Source organism: Thunnus maccoyii, chromosome 7 (genome assembly GCF_910596095.1).
Source record: "Thunnus maccoyii chromosome 7, fThuMac1.1, whole genome shotgun sequence".
NCBI classification, from domain to species: domain Eukaryota; kingdom Metazoa; phylum Chordata; class Actinopteri; order Scombriformes; family Scombridae; genus Thunnus; species Thunnus maccoyii.
Genome location: NC_056539.1, coordinates 8182608 through 8194129, shown reverse-complemented (window position 1 = coordinate 8194129; position 11522 = coordinate 8182608). Strand labels below are relative to the sequence as shown.

Genomic DNA, 11522 nt, shown 5'->3' with positions numbered 1-11522 from the left:
ACGACTCAACGTGAAAAATTGTTTCACCTCTAGAGTAAACAAAGATTGGGAACATGTCCTGTCATTCTACATCAAATTTTATTTTCCATGCAGAAAGACCCTGTAAAAATGAGAGTAGATGTATATTGATGGTGAAACAGCGTGCTCTGATTGTTTATGTTTAAACTGCCTGCAGGAAATGGAACCACATTTGAAACATTGGAGCACAATGGTGCCTTGGACACAGACTCGTGAGAGAGACAAGAACTCGACAATATACAGAGGTGAAAAGCTGGCCAGGAAACGCTCCAGAAGAATGATGGAGAATTGTCTCCTTTTCCCAGTTTTGTCCTCCTCAGGAGGTAATAACATCTAAGAATGGCTCAGTGGTTGCAGTGTATAGCTGCTTACTTCAATAAACAAGAATGTTGACTTTTTCTAACTGTGAAGAAATACAGGAGATGAAAGGCCACTGCAGTGAGTTACAGGACATAGAGGCTCATTCTGAAAAGCTGGAGGGTTGATGACATCAGTCAGTGCGCTGATCCACCTCTGGAGCTTTAGTGTTGGTCAGTTCTGTCAGCACATTGTTGCTGTGTGCCATCACTCCTCAGTCTCATTAGGAACTACGGGGCTGTCCTCACTTCATACACGCTGGGTGGATGTCTCGTGTCTCTGTTACGTGGCCATGCTCTGCAGTAACAGAACCGATTTCAAAGTCAAACAAGGTCGGCCATTTATAAAGTGTGATCTTACAAAATGGACCACAAACGACAACAGCAGCCTGCAGGGGTGAAAGAAACGATGCTGATGTTGTGCTCAAGTTCAGCTGTCAAAGCAGAAATTCAACTTGGCAGAAAACATACAACAAAATAGAAAATCCAATAAGATTTTGACCTTTGCCAAGGTTCAGTGTGAGCCACAAAGGGGAAAATGTCTATGATGAGCTGCCAGAAACCAAATTCAACCCATTCTTTTTTATTAGTCTGTGAATATTTGAAACTGCTGCGTGAAAAGGCAGCCTCTCCTGCAACCACACTCGTCTTGCTGGTTCTCTCCTTCCCACCGAAGTGCTGCTCAGGGATTTCTTGTTAGGTGATTAGTGATGACAGAGAAGACTCAACTGGTCTAGCCAAAACATTTGCGCAAATGTGATGAGAGATACTCCATAATTCCTCGCTTTTCTCTTTGGTCAGACTGCTGCTCATCCTCCCCCTCCCTGCGCTGTTATTGTCTCAGCCCCCATAATCTTGCCGTTTTGGGAGACCAGCGTTACACACACGGCCCAACACAAATAACAGAACTCCCGCTGGGCTGGCGAACCAGTTAGGACAAGAGAGGCCAGGGCTAATGACTGCAAATGTTTCACTGCAGGAACACACACAGAGACAACACTGAGAGGAGGATTCATTCATTCCAAACAGACCGCAGCGCTGTGAAATGAAATTATTAAACTCTGCTTAAGAACATTTGAAGTAAATGTGAAACATTGGTGCATTGGATGAAAGAAAAAGCAAATTTCAATACATGCAAATTATCTTTTTTTTTTTTTATTCTTGCCAAATTTATATATTTGGAACAGCAGTGAGCAATCAGTGGAATTAAACTTAACTAGTGACATAATATTGGCCTTAATGTTTCATGCTACATTTCTGTTTCAAATTTTGCACCATGCTTGAAATGGAGTCCTGTGTGAGTTTGGAGAAACCAAACACCACAGTAAGGGTCTGTTTCCTGTCAGAGCAGCAAGAGAAGCAACACTGAGATACACACCTTTCATGTGCTGATTTAGGTTTTGCTCCAATGAACAGCCGAACATACACACACACACACACACACACATATTGAGACACACACACAGACAAACATGTACATGGATGCTAACTTCATGGAGAAAGGCCTCCAGTGTCTGTGGCCCTTCTGAAAAGTGTGAGGTGGGACAAGGTTTCTGTCTGGGCCCTCTGAATTAGCCACGCTGAACCTGTTAACCCAGACCACACACACACACACACACACACACATAAACATACTCACGTACGTGCACTGAATGATAATTCCCCCACCATACAGGGACATCATGCGAGGGGAGTGACTGTTGTCAGAGTGAACAGCTGCCTGGGCCAAAACACATCTATCTTCCACAGGAAGTTATCGGTCAAACAAATGTAATGAATCTGTTGTTCTTGTCTTGTTGACCGTGACCATATCTGTCACACACACACAACCCACTCAGCCCAGACGATATACATACGCTGAAAAACATGCATGCATGTTTGTGTGTTCACTTTCTCCTCCTCACTCCCTCTAACAGAAACAGTAGAGCGGAAAGAGAATCAAGGTCATGGACCTCTTGCATAAAAGCAGCCTGGTTCACTCCCACACCCATTCAGTTTTGGCACTCTATCAACAAAAGCTGTCAGTAGCTTGTATGAACACATGCAATACTGTATGTACGTGCATGCATACAGGCAGTGTTGTGAAATGTGTAAAAAAAAAAGAGCCCATCATATATCAGGTGATGATAATAGCTGTTGATGCTAGTGCCCATTTAAGGTGGCGGTACGCACTAAAGCTAAAATGGCTCCTAATCATTGATGTAGCACAACTACAGTGCCATCATTTAGTCCTCAAAATCTGCAGGTGTATTACACACATACAGATGCATGAGGAGCCTGTCATGCAATGTTGCTACGAAGCTACAAAAAAAAAAAAAAAAAAAGACAGCACACATGTACAACATCAGACAATGCTCCGCTTTGCTGCCTCTAGGCTGTCATCAGAAGCAAATGATTTATAGAGGCCCGTGTTCATGTTCACTTGTTGGAGAGCTGATAAAATAAGGAAGTGCAGATACCTGTTCCCCCGAGCGGTGCTCTGTAAGACATCAGCCTTGATCTCATAACTCCAGGAGCCCAGCCCTGTCACACTGAAGAATGAGTGAGTCAGACTCGGGTTATGGAGTAGTCAGGGCCTTCAGATTCTCATAAATTACACCCTTGTTATAAATAAAATCCTGTCTACAGAGCAAAGAAGAGGTAAAATCCTGCTTCTGCTCACCACCGTGAAAATGGATGTAATACATAGTACAGAGAATAATGCTTTTGTCTACAGATACTGTGCAATAGTACTAACGTTTCGAGATAATACCTGTAAAAACTACACATAAAAGAGAGAAATGCTGCTTTTTTCTTTTAAAATGAAAATAACCAGATAGTAAATGGAGAAAGACCTCATTTACTGTCTCAGGTTTCAGCTTGTGTTGTGGTCTGAGACAGTTTACCTCCATGTCCTTGAATGAGTCTTTGATGCACTACCCTTCAGTCTTTGTGCCTCAGTAGCAGACAATGATGTTTGTGTAGGACTTTCCGCTTGTTTCTCCTGGCAAATGTGGGCAACCCGTATATTTAACCTCTGCACCAAACCTACGGTCGTTGATCTCACATCTCCCCCTTTTTTCCTAGCACACGGTTTAAACTGATACCATCACAAGGTTACTCAAGCACAGCAGAACAGGAGGCTGCTCACACCGCGAAGCACTAGCATTGTGCTCATTCAAAGTCATTTCAGACCGATCTGTTCTTCACGGCAAATGAGCGAGGCCACTCTTAAGCTCCATTAGGCAGAGTTATTTACTGTATTTGTTTTCTTTTCTTCAGCTCTGGACACGACCAGCCACAGGTGCAGGCTGAGCTCAGAGACCTCGGGGCAGTGGACCACCAAACATAGCAGTCCCTGTGGGGAAAATAATGGACCTTCCTCGTGGTCTGACTGGAAGAATGGATTTAAGATCAACGCTTGGAGGTTTTCACTCCCTGAGCTGATATGGATCATTTGAACGGGATTTGTGTTGTAAATGTAGTCTTGTGTGCTAAGTTGAGGTTCAAAGGATTAAGTAATTGGTTTTAATTTCATAAATGGCAGTATTAGAGCAAAGGAGAATTTACTTTTTTACAATTACTTTTTTTCCCACTGTACTCATTAAAAGGGATGTCTGGGTTTTAAAGTTAAAAAGAATAGTAGCCCATAGTATAGGAACCACCCTCATATCTGTCCTTAAATGTAAGGCTACAGCCAACAGCTAGTTAGCTTAGCTAAGCACAAAGACTGGAGCTAGTCTGGCTTTGTGACAAGTTTTATGGAGGGTTATGCACAATGATATTTCTTGGCAGCAGACAACAATTCTTCAGGAAGTTACTGCGACCAGCCAAGAAATAGTCCCTTACATATTTACACTTCGTATTTTTACGAATTAAACAAACAAGGTATTACATGTTAAGTAGTGAGCTTTCGAAGTGGTGGTAGGCAGATTTTGTAACCTTCGGACAGACCTAGGTTAGCTGTTTCCCCGTGTTTCCAGTCTTAATGCTAAACTACTGCTGGCCATATCCGTATATTTACCAGACAAAAATAAAAGTGGTATTAATCTACTCATGGAACTCTTGGCAGGAAAACGAAAAGGCGTATTTCCAAAAATGTCAAACTATTGCCTCAAACATAGCCAATTTCACTTCATAACTTACACAGGAATAAAATTATGTTCAAGATGGAACTTTTCTTTCTGTTTATCCAGTTAAACAATTTCTTGTCTGAGAAAGTACTTTTTGTTTTTATTACCTATGTACATTTTTCATGTGTGTGCTGCATATGACAACATATGTTTGAAATTTCAGTTCATTCGACTGATTTTCAAAATGTTTCTTGTCTTCAAAGCCTTCCAAGCTTTCAGTAGCCTGAGCTGTTGGCCCTTACATCTCTGGAAGTCATAAGCAACCTAAATTGTAGTTTATCCATATGTCATAGAGTTTTCAAAACAAATTGTAATTCTAGATAGCAAAGGTATAAAGTCTGGCTACATTCGTCAGGCTGCTTTGCGGTGTTGCGGGAACAGGATGCTTCGGAGGGGCCTTGTTTGGAGTTTGGGTCTTTTGTGAGGAGCTGGTGTTTAGAGCTGTGAGCACGCTTCAGCCCAGGTCACCTCTGCAACAGCTTTTGATTCTCCGTTTTTGTTCTCCAATCAGAAACGTGTTTCAGTTTGAGTTTCATTAAAAGCATGTCTTGAAATTGGATCCATCTCTTTGTACACCCGCCGAACAGGAACACTGTGCAACCTAACTGGAAGCAGATCATCCTACCCTTCATCAATGGACTGGGCTACACGTGTATGTGTGTTTGAGTGTGTGTGTGGTGTGTGGGTGCACAGCTATGTTGTGTGCAGTGTATGTTACATTGTGTAACATAACTGTGCTTGTGAAACACTATAGCCTAAAGTGTCACTTTCTCTATAAATGGCTTGCAGGGTCTGACAGCAACATTTATTCACTGTGAATGACATCATTTACCCTTCAGACATATTAATGATTATTTCATTCTCTCCTGCTGCCAAGGAAACACCTCGCCTGTAACACAGCAGCACACTTAGCATAGATTTTCCACAGGAAACAGAGGCTTGAAGTGGCTTTGTTGCCGCCCACAAAGCTAACAAGTGTCAAGTGTCCAACAAACATCTTTCGAATTTCATGCTTTACTTACAGTAGATGCTAGCGTGCTATATCACACATGCCACAAAGTATCTCATCCTTGTCAACTTAAAAATAGGTTTCACTTTTCTGACCTTACACAAAGAACCCCTCAGAACAAACAAGGTGTTAAAGACTTGGCACAGAATCTGGGACTCGCAGCAAATTGCTACCATTTTGATCTCCCTTTATTCTCCACCTATTGAGAAAACTGATCCTGTAACGTCGGGGGAGGAATGTGTCCAGAATGCATTCAATAGCTCAAAGCTGTTGTGTTGAAATCTCAGTCTCCTTTTTCACATCATTACAGGAGCTTCACAATCAGGCCTCCTGGGAAAGGGAGAGTGAGCAGAGAAATGTCTAAGCAGCACATGTAGGGAAGAGCTTCCAGATGTGACATGTCAGCATCAACGACACTCAATGACGAGGTGGGAATAGGTGTGTGTATGTGGGGGGGTGGGACGTGGGATGGGTGACTGACTGACAGCCTCTCAGTGTGAATGAGAATATCACTCAGGGACAGAAAGAAAAAATAATCTTCTTTTCAATGGTAACCCGTGTTTATAGCTCCAGATTGTTTTTGGGGAAGGTTATGTTTATATGTGAATTGACTGCACTCAGGTTTGTGTGCATGTGTCAGTGACAACATATGCCTTGTAGCTGAAATGAGAGTGTGTGTGTGTGTGGTGTGTGTGTGTGTGTGTGTGTGTGTGTGTGTGTGCTCATCTCCCTCACACACATACATATGCATCCTTTAATCACAGAAGAGCTGGTGCCACTCTGCATTTATGAGCTTGCCTCTGCATGTTGAGAATCAACCGCGTCGCCAGACAAGAACGTCAATATTGGACCATTCTTCAAAACCCCAGATTACATTCAATACAAACATTTTTATGTCCAATCACAATGTTTTTAAAACTCTGGTATTCTGCAGTATTTGTGCAAGACAACTACTATATGGTTAAGGTTTGGAAAAGATCATGTTTTTTTATTATGCTTAATAAAAATGCAGACATTATAATCCTTAAGATTTTCACCAAATCAACTCCTGTTATGCTTTATATTATGTGGTCTGCATTTTTTTTAGAAATAGTCATTCAATGTATGTAAATTCTATAATGACCTCTCTATTTAGTAGTTTTTATTGTTAGTGTTACTCTCTCAACACCATAACAGAGCTGTATAAAGTTACTGCTGCTGCAAACTGAGCATTTCCCAATGCTGCTAGTTATCATTAAAAATATTCAACTGGTGAAACACGGAATGGCTTTAATTGTGAAGCATTCACAGGAAATGCAATGTATTTTGCAGAGACTGTTTATCAAAAATGCATCTACAAAACAAGACATGGTCATTCGTCAGCAGGTCATTTTTTATTTTTTGCAAGGGAGTAATGGAGCAAGAAGCAGCAGCCACAGTTGGATGAAGAGCACCTCCAACTCCTCAGCAAGGTAGCCAACTTTACTGTGCCCTGCTGTTGTGAACAGCATGAAATCAGATCACTGTTGCAATTATTACTTACCGATTACAACATCATTCTTTTCTTTGGCTGCACTGTAAACAGATACACCAGTTGCTCTTCTGTTGTATTTCTGACAAACAGGACTGAAACCTGAAAGGTCGGTGACAGGAGGTCTCCGGGATGAAAGCTGGACATGCTACACACCTTCCACCACCCTGACATTCAGATCTGGACACAAGGTGCAGAATCGTCCATGATGAACCTATTTTCTAGGATTCTGGCCTGTGACAGCATGTGTCTGGTCAATGTGTGCATCTTTGTGTGTTCATTACTACACAGATACACTTAAGTGCAGTATGTGTTTGTGCATACCATCACAGGGTCTGTGGGCCATCTGGAATGTACTGTACAACCAGAAAGGGGAAACCCAGCTGTGGAAGTTGAAGCTGCTGCTGAATTCCTAAAGAGAAGAACATGTCCAGCCAAATTCTGGCGGTGATACACCTTCACTGAGGCTCAAAAACATGTGGAGGGAGGCTGAGTGCTTAAATACCTTGTCCAACTCAGTCACCAGATCAGCTTCATTGGACCAGGCCATTCTGGCTCAATGGGCAACAGAGAGTCGATCAGGCCCACAGTTTCCTGCTGGGCACAAAGTCACTCTCACAAACATGGAGCCATATGTCGGCCAGATGCTGCTGGCCTCACTCCCCTTCAAAGAAACAATTAGGCACAATTATCGCAACATATAAATGAATTTTATCCATGATTAAAATGTTTGGGGTAAGGGGCGAGCAGGACGCATGGCCAGGTGGTTGTAATCTCGATGGCAGTCGCAGCGGGGCTTCGCTGAAATAGAGCAAAAGAAAGAAAAACCTGCTGAGCTGTTTATTCAGGCACTTGTACGTCTGGTCAAGTGGTCCCCACCCCCCTTTTCCCTTTCCTCTACATGTTCACCCCACCAGTGAAGGCATCTGTCCCTTAATACCGCTTTAATGAAGGTCATTCATTTTAATGGAGCCTCATTTCAAACTCCAGTAATTAAAGCTTGCGGTGCACTTGTCTGGGAGGTTGTTGAGACAGTGTGAGTGCCAGTTCTCCAAATAAACAGTCCCCTGCAAGCCAATGGGCATCTGAACACCATAAACCAAACGGGCCAAATCACGGTCATGGAAAGAATAGAAGGCGGCGCAGCTCCGAGGAGAAATCTAAACCATGCTAGAGAGATGAAAACCACATTTAGTTAAGTGGAAAGAAGGATGACAGGTGGCTCGACCGTGTTTGGAGGATAACACAACAATCACATGTAATCGGGTTTGAAAGGCTGAGAACAGAGGAGGAACTGAGTGAGTGATACAATGAGATTCTGATGTCAAGTGTTTGTCAGACCTCAACTGAAAACTGCTTTGGCTAGGTGAAGGATCAAACTGCGTCACACTCGATGCAACTGTGGAAAAGATGAAGAAAAAGTTCAGATGAGAGGCATCACCATGCAAAGAAAAAATACAGAATCTATCAAGAAAGACTGATCTATACTGGGGTGAGAGATGAATACACTTACAATCATTCTTCTGTCTTCTCTTCACAGATCATCATAGTCTCGGTCGATCTTAAAGAGATGCGCCCCTGCAGAGCCATGCAGCACTCCAGACAGACGTGAGGATGATGTGTTTTGATTCCCAGATGAAGAGTGTGACGAGGAAAGCTGCTATAGATGCTATTTGTCAGGCTTTCCAGTCCCAGCAGGATAGCGAGGTAGTGACATGTCACTGTCACACACACTGTAATGAATTTCAGCAAGGTTAAAAGATTCTCTGACAACATGAAATAAATTCAAAATATCTGTTTCAACCATCAGACAAGAATCTTGCAGGCTGCATACGTCTCAGCTAAATTGAAACCAACTTCCCTTGCAAACGGTTAAGAATATCCCTTGATAATTTATGTGTTTACTGCTCAGATTAGAGAGATCCATCTTTCTGTGTAGGTGTGTTGTCTACCCAGCATGCTTTGCCGCTTCCTGGCGTCAGACAGTATAATGTTGATGTACGATCTGTGAAGAGGAGCCTTGTTTTATCTCCAGCGTGGTGACATGGGACGGTTGTTTTATCTCCCATGTGGAGGCATGGGATGCTCGCCCTGCTCCCTCGGCCTATCTGGCTGCTGAGGGCCTGATGAAAGCACAGGGCCACCTTGTCCAGACGGCGCACATCCATCAGAGGAGCAACATGTCAAACGGCGAGGCCAGAGGAGAGTCATCCACGGGGCGAAGGAAGGGTTTGGGCTTCACAAACACCTCAGCAGTGGCCTGTGACGTTTATGTATTTATGTATTAGCAGGAAAATCTATGAGGTTCTACAAAAAAAGCAGTGATTATTAAATAACATAGTAGGCAGAACACAGATAGTTTGGTTCCTCTTTTGTGTAAATCTCTGACAAAACCTCTTTTTGGTCCCTGATTCCTCAAACACCTGAAGACACGCAACAGAGAGATCATTCAGACAATAAAAACATCATTGCTCAAGCAACAACACCATTAAAATATATAAATGCTCACAGCAAGGCCAGATAATTCCAGGCACATGGTGGCGAGACAATACTTATAGGCCTGATAAATGAAAACAAACGGACACAGAGACGTGAAAACCATCAGCGCTTTTTCTTGTGTTTCCCCACTCAGACTCACACACCAGCACGCTTTGATGTGGCTTTTGAGGGCTAATGATCGGTCTCACGAGCCAAACGTTTCTATTTTTTGCAAAGTGACCTCCTATTTAGCAAATAAAAACAAAATGCGACATCTATTTGGAGGCAATTGCCCAAGCAGTCAGATCAGAACTTGTTTCAATGGGGCCTTTATACATTTCTGCAGTTTATCCTCCAGGCTTAGTGGCATTTGAATCTGCAAACATAATTTCTCTCTCTCCCTCTTTCTGTTTTTCCTGATTGCTTCCACACACTCCAAGCAGCACCAGCTGGAGACTGTAAAAGTAAACTTCATGTTCAAAAATGGGTAGATTAGCCCTTTTAAATTGGTTTCTTTTCATGTTTTTTTGCGTCGCCGTGTGTCCGACCTGGCAGGAGCTGGCAGGTTGAAAACAGAGACGTGAGAATGTGTGTGTGCATGTGTGTGTGTGTGCGCGCGCTACATAGGATTGAGAGGAGGGCAGAGGAACACTAATTGGCAAGAAAGTGGAGCATAAGACCTGTCGTCTGCCAGATGTTTCTGTAAAAGCCGTTAGCGTGGCGCAGGTCCATAGTGAGGTGTTGGAGGCCTACACATGCATCAGAGGGAGCCGTCAGGATCCTGGACCGCTGCTGCTGGACACCTGGCTTCCTGCCTCCCTGCACAGCTGTGCACCGCACCATGCTACATCATATTCAGACTGCCCATCTTGTTCTTCATGTTGCGTGTTGTCAGATTTTGTTTACTGTTAAACAAGCATATCGTGCAGAACTGCTTTTTGTGGTTGAGTCAAACAAAAAACAGCAATAAGTCATTACATAATGTCTTTGCCTTTTAGTGATTTATACAGAGACCTTGTCTGCAAATGTTCCTGTGTGGTTAAAAAGAAACACACGGAAAAGTATTTTTTCCCCTTTCAGTCTTTATTGTGCAGACAGTGCAATGATCATATTGTGTAATCATTTTGAAGCAGCACTTTAGTGTCTCTATGCATACAATACAACTGGAGGGGTAAGTTCAGGACAGCGATGATCGCACTTCAAAACACTAGTTGAGGACTAACCAAGATGTGTTTGGTTTACTTGAATTTGTTGAGCACACGCTCTCACGGCTCATTTTTCAACAGTCTGTCATTTTTCTATGGCACATTATGAAACATATTACTCTTCACTCATCGCTTTTAGGAAGACAGCAGGAGAGAGAGGCTTAAAGTGAACCTCAAGCAAAACCCATCTGGGAGGCTTAATTACAAGTAAGCTCAGTTTAATAAGCGGTGGATCATATATCCCAGTTCAGCGTGTAGAGGAGGCGAGAGGAGCCTCCAGAGGCTCAGGAATGTCAGTGTTTGTGTATGAATGTACATGGTCGTATGCCAGCACTGCTGCACTGAGGAGCTGGCACTATAATTGACTCTGGCTGGGAATATTTGGCTGCAGAAAGTGAATGAGTAACTTTCTCCCCTCCCTCGGTGACTGCTGATGAGGTGCTCTTGAGCAAGGCACTCAGCCTACAACTGGAATAGGAAGTGTGTGAATGAGAAACAGAATTGAAACATAGCATTTGACTCTGACTTGCATGAAACCTGTGCACCATCTCCTCCATGGATGTGCTCTCACTGTCGGAAGGGGAACTGATTGGGTCATTGGTTCCACAGAAAGGACGACAACACTGACAGTTATAAATTTCAGCATATTAACTGACAGATATATATAAGGCAAATAACTGTGCATCTTGGAAATAGGTATACATCTTCAGCAGTCATTACTCTCTAATAAGACAAATGTTACTGGTGTCAAATTGGCATGTAATAAGACAATGTCAAATAGAATTTCAGATAGTCAGTTGTATTCGTATGAACACAATAGGTATTTTGTAGTGA

General features: G+C 42.8%; 2 long non-coding RNA genes across 5 annotated transcripts; one reads left to right on the top strand and one right to left on the bottom strand.

Moving 5' to 3' along the window:
• Positions 1–334: 334 nt before the first annotated feature.
• LOC121900105 lies at positions 335–3642 on the bottom strand. Its single transcript, XR_006096892.1, has 3 exons — positions 3260–3642; positions 2834–2905; positions 335–672 (listed from the first exon to the last, which is right to left on the bottom strand). It is a non-coding gene; the product is annotated as an uncharacterized LOC121900105 (long non-coding RNA).
• Positions 2697–10019, top strand: LOC121900104. Of its 4 annotated transcripts, none has more exons than XR_006096889.1 (5): positions 2697–2916; positions 3636–5138; positions 5806–5923; positions 6883–8712; positions 8945–10019. It is a non-coding gene; the product is annotated as an uncharacterized LOC121900104 (long non-coding RNA). The 4 variants fall into 4 exon arrangements; XR_006096890.1 differs by having other exon boundaries at positions 3636–5923; positions 6883–6946; positions 7099–8712; XR_006096891.1 differs by having other exon boundaries at positions 3636–5923; positions 6883–7196; positions 7338–8712.
• The last annotated feature ends 1503 nt before the right edge of the window (positions 10020–11522 follow it).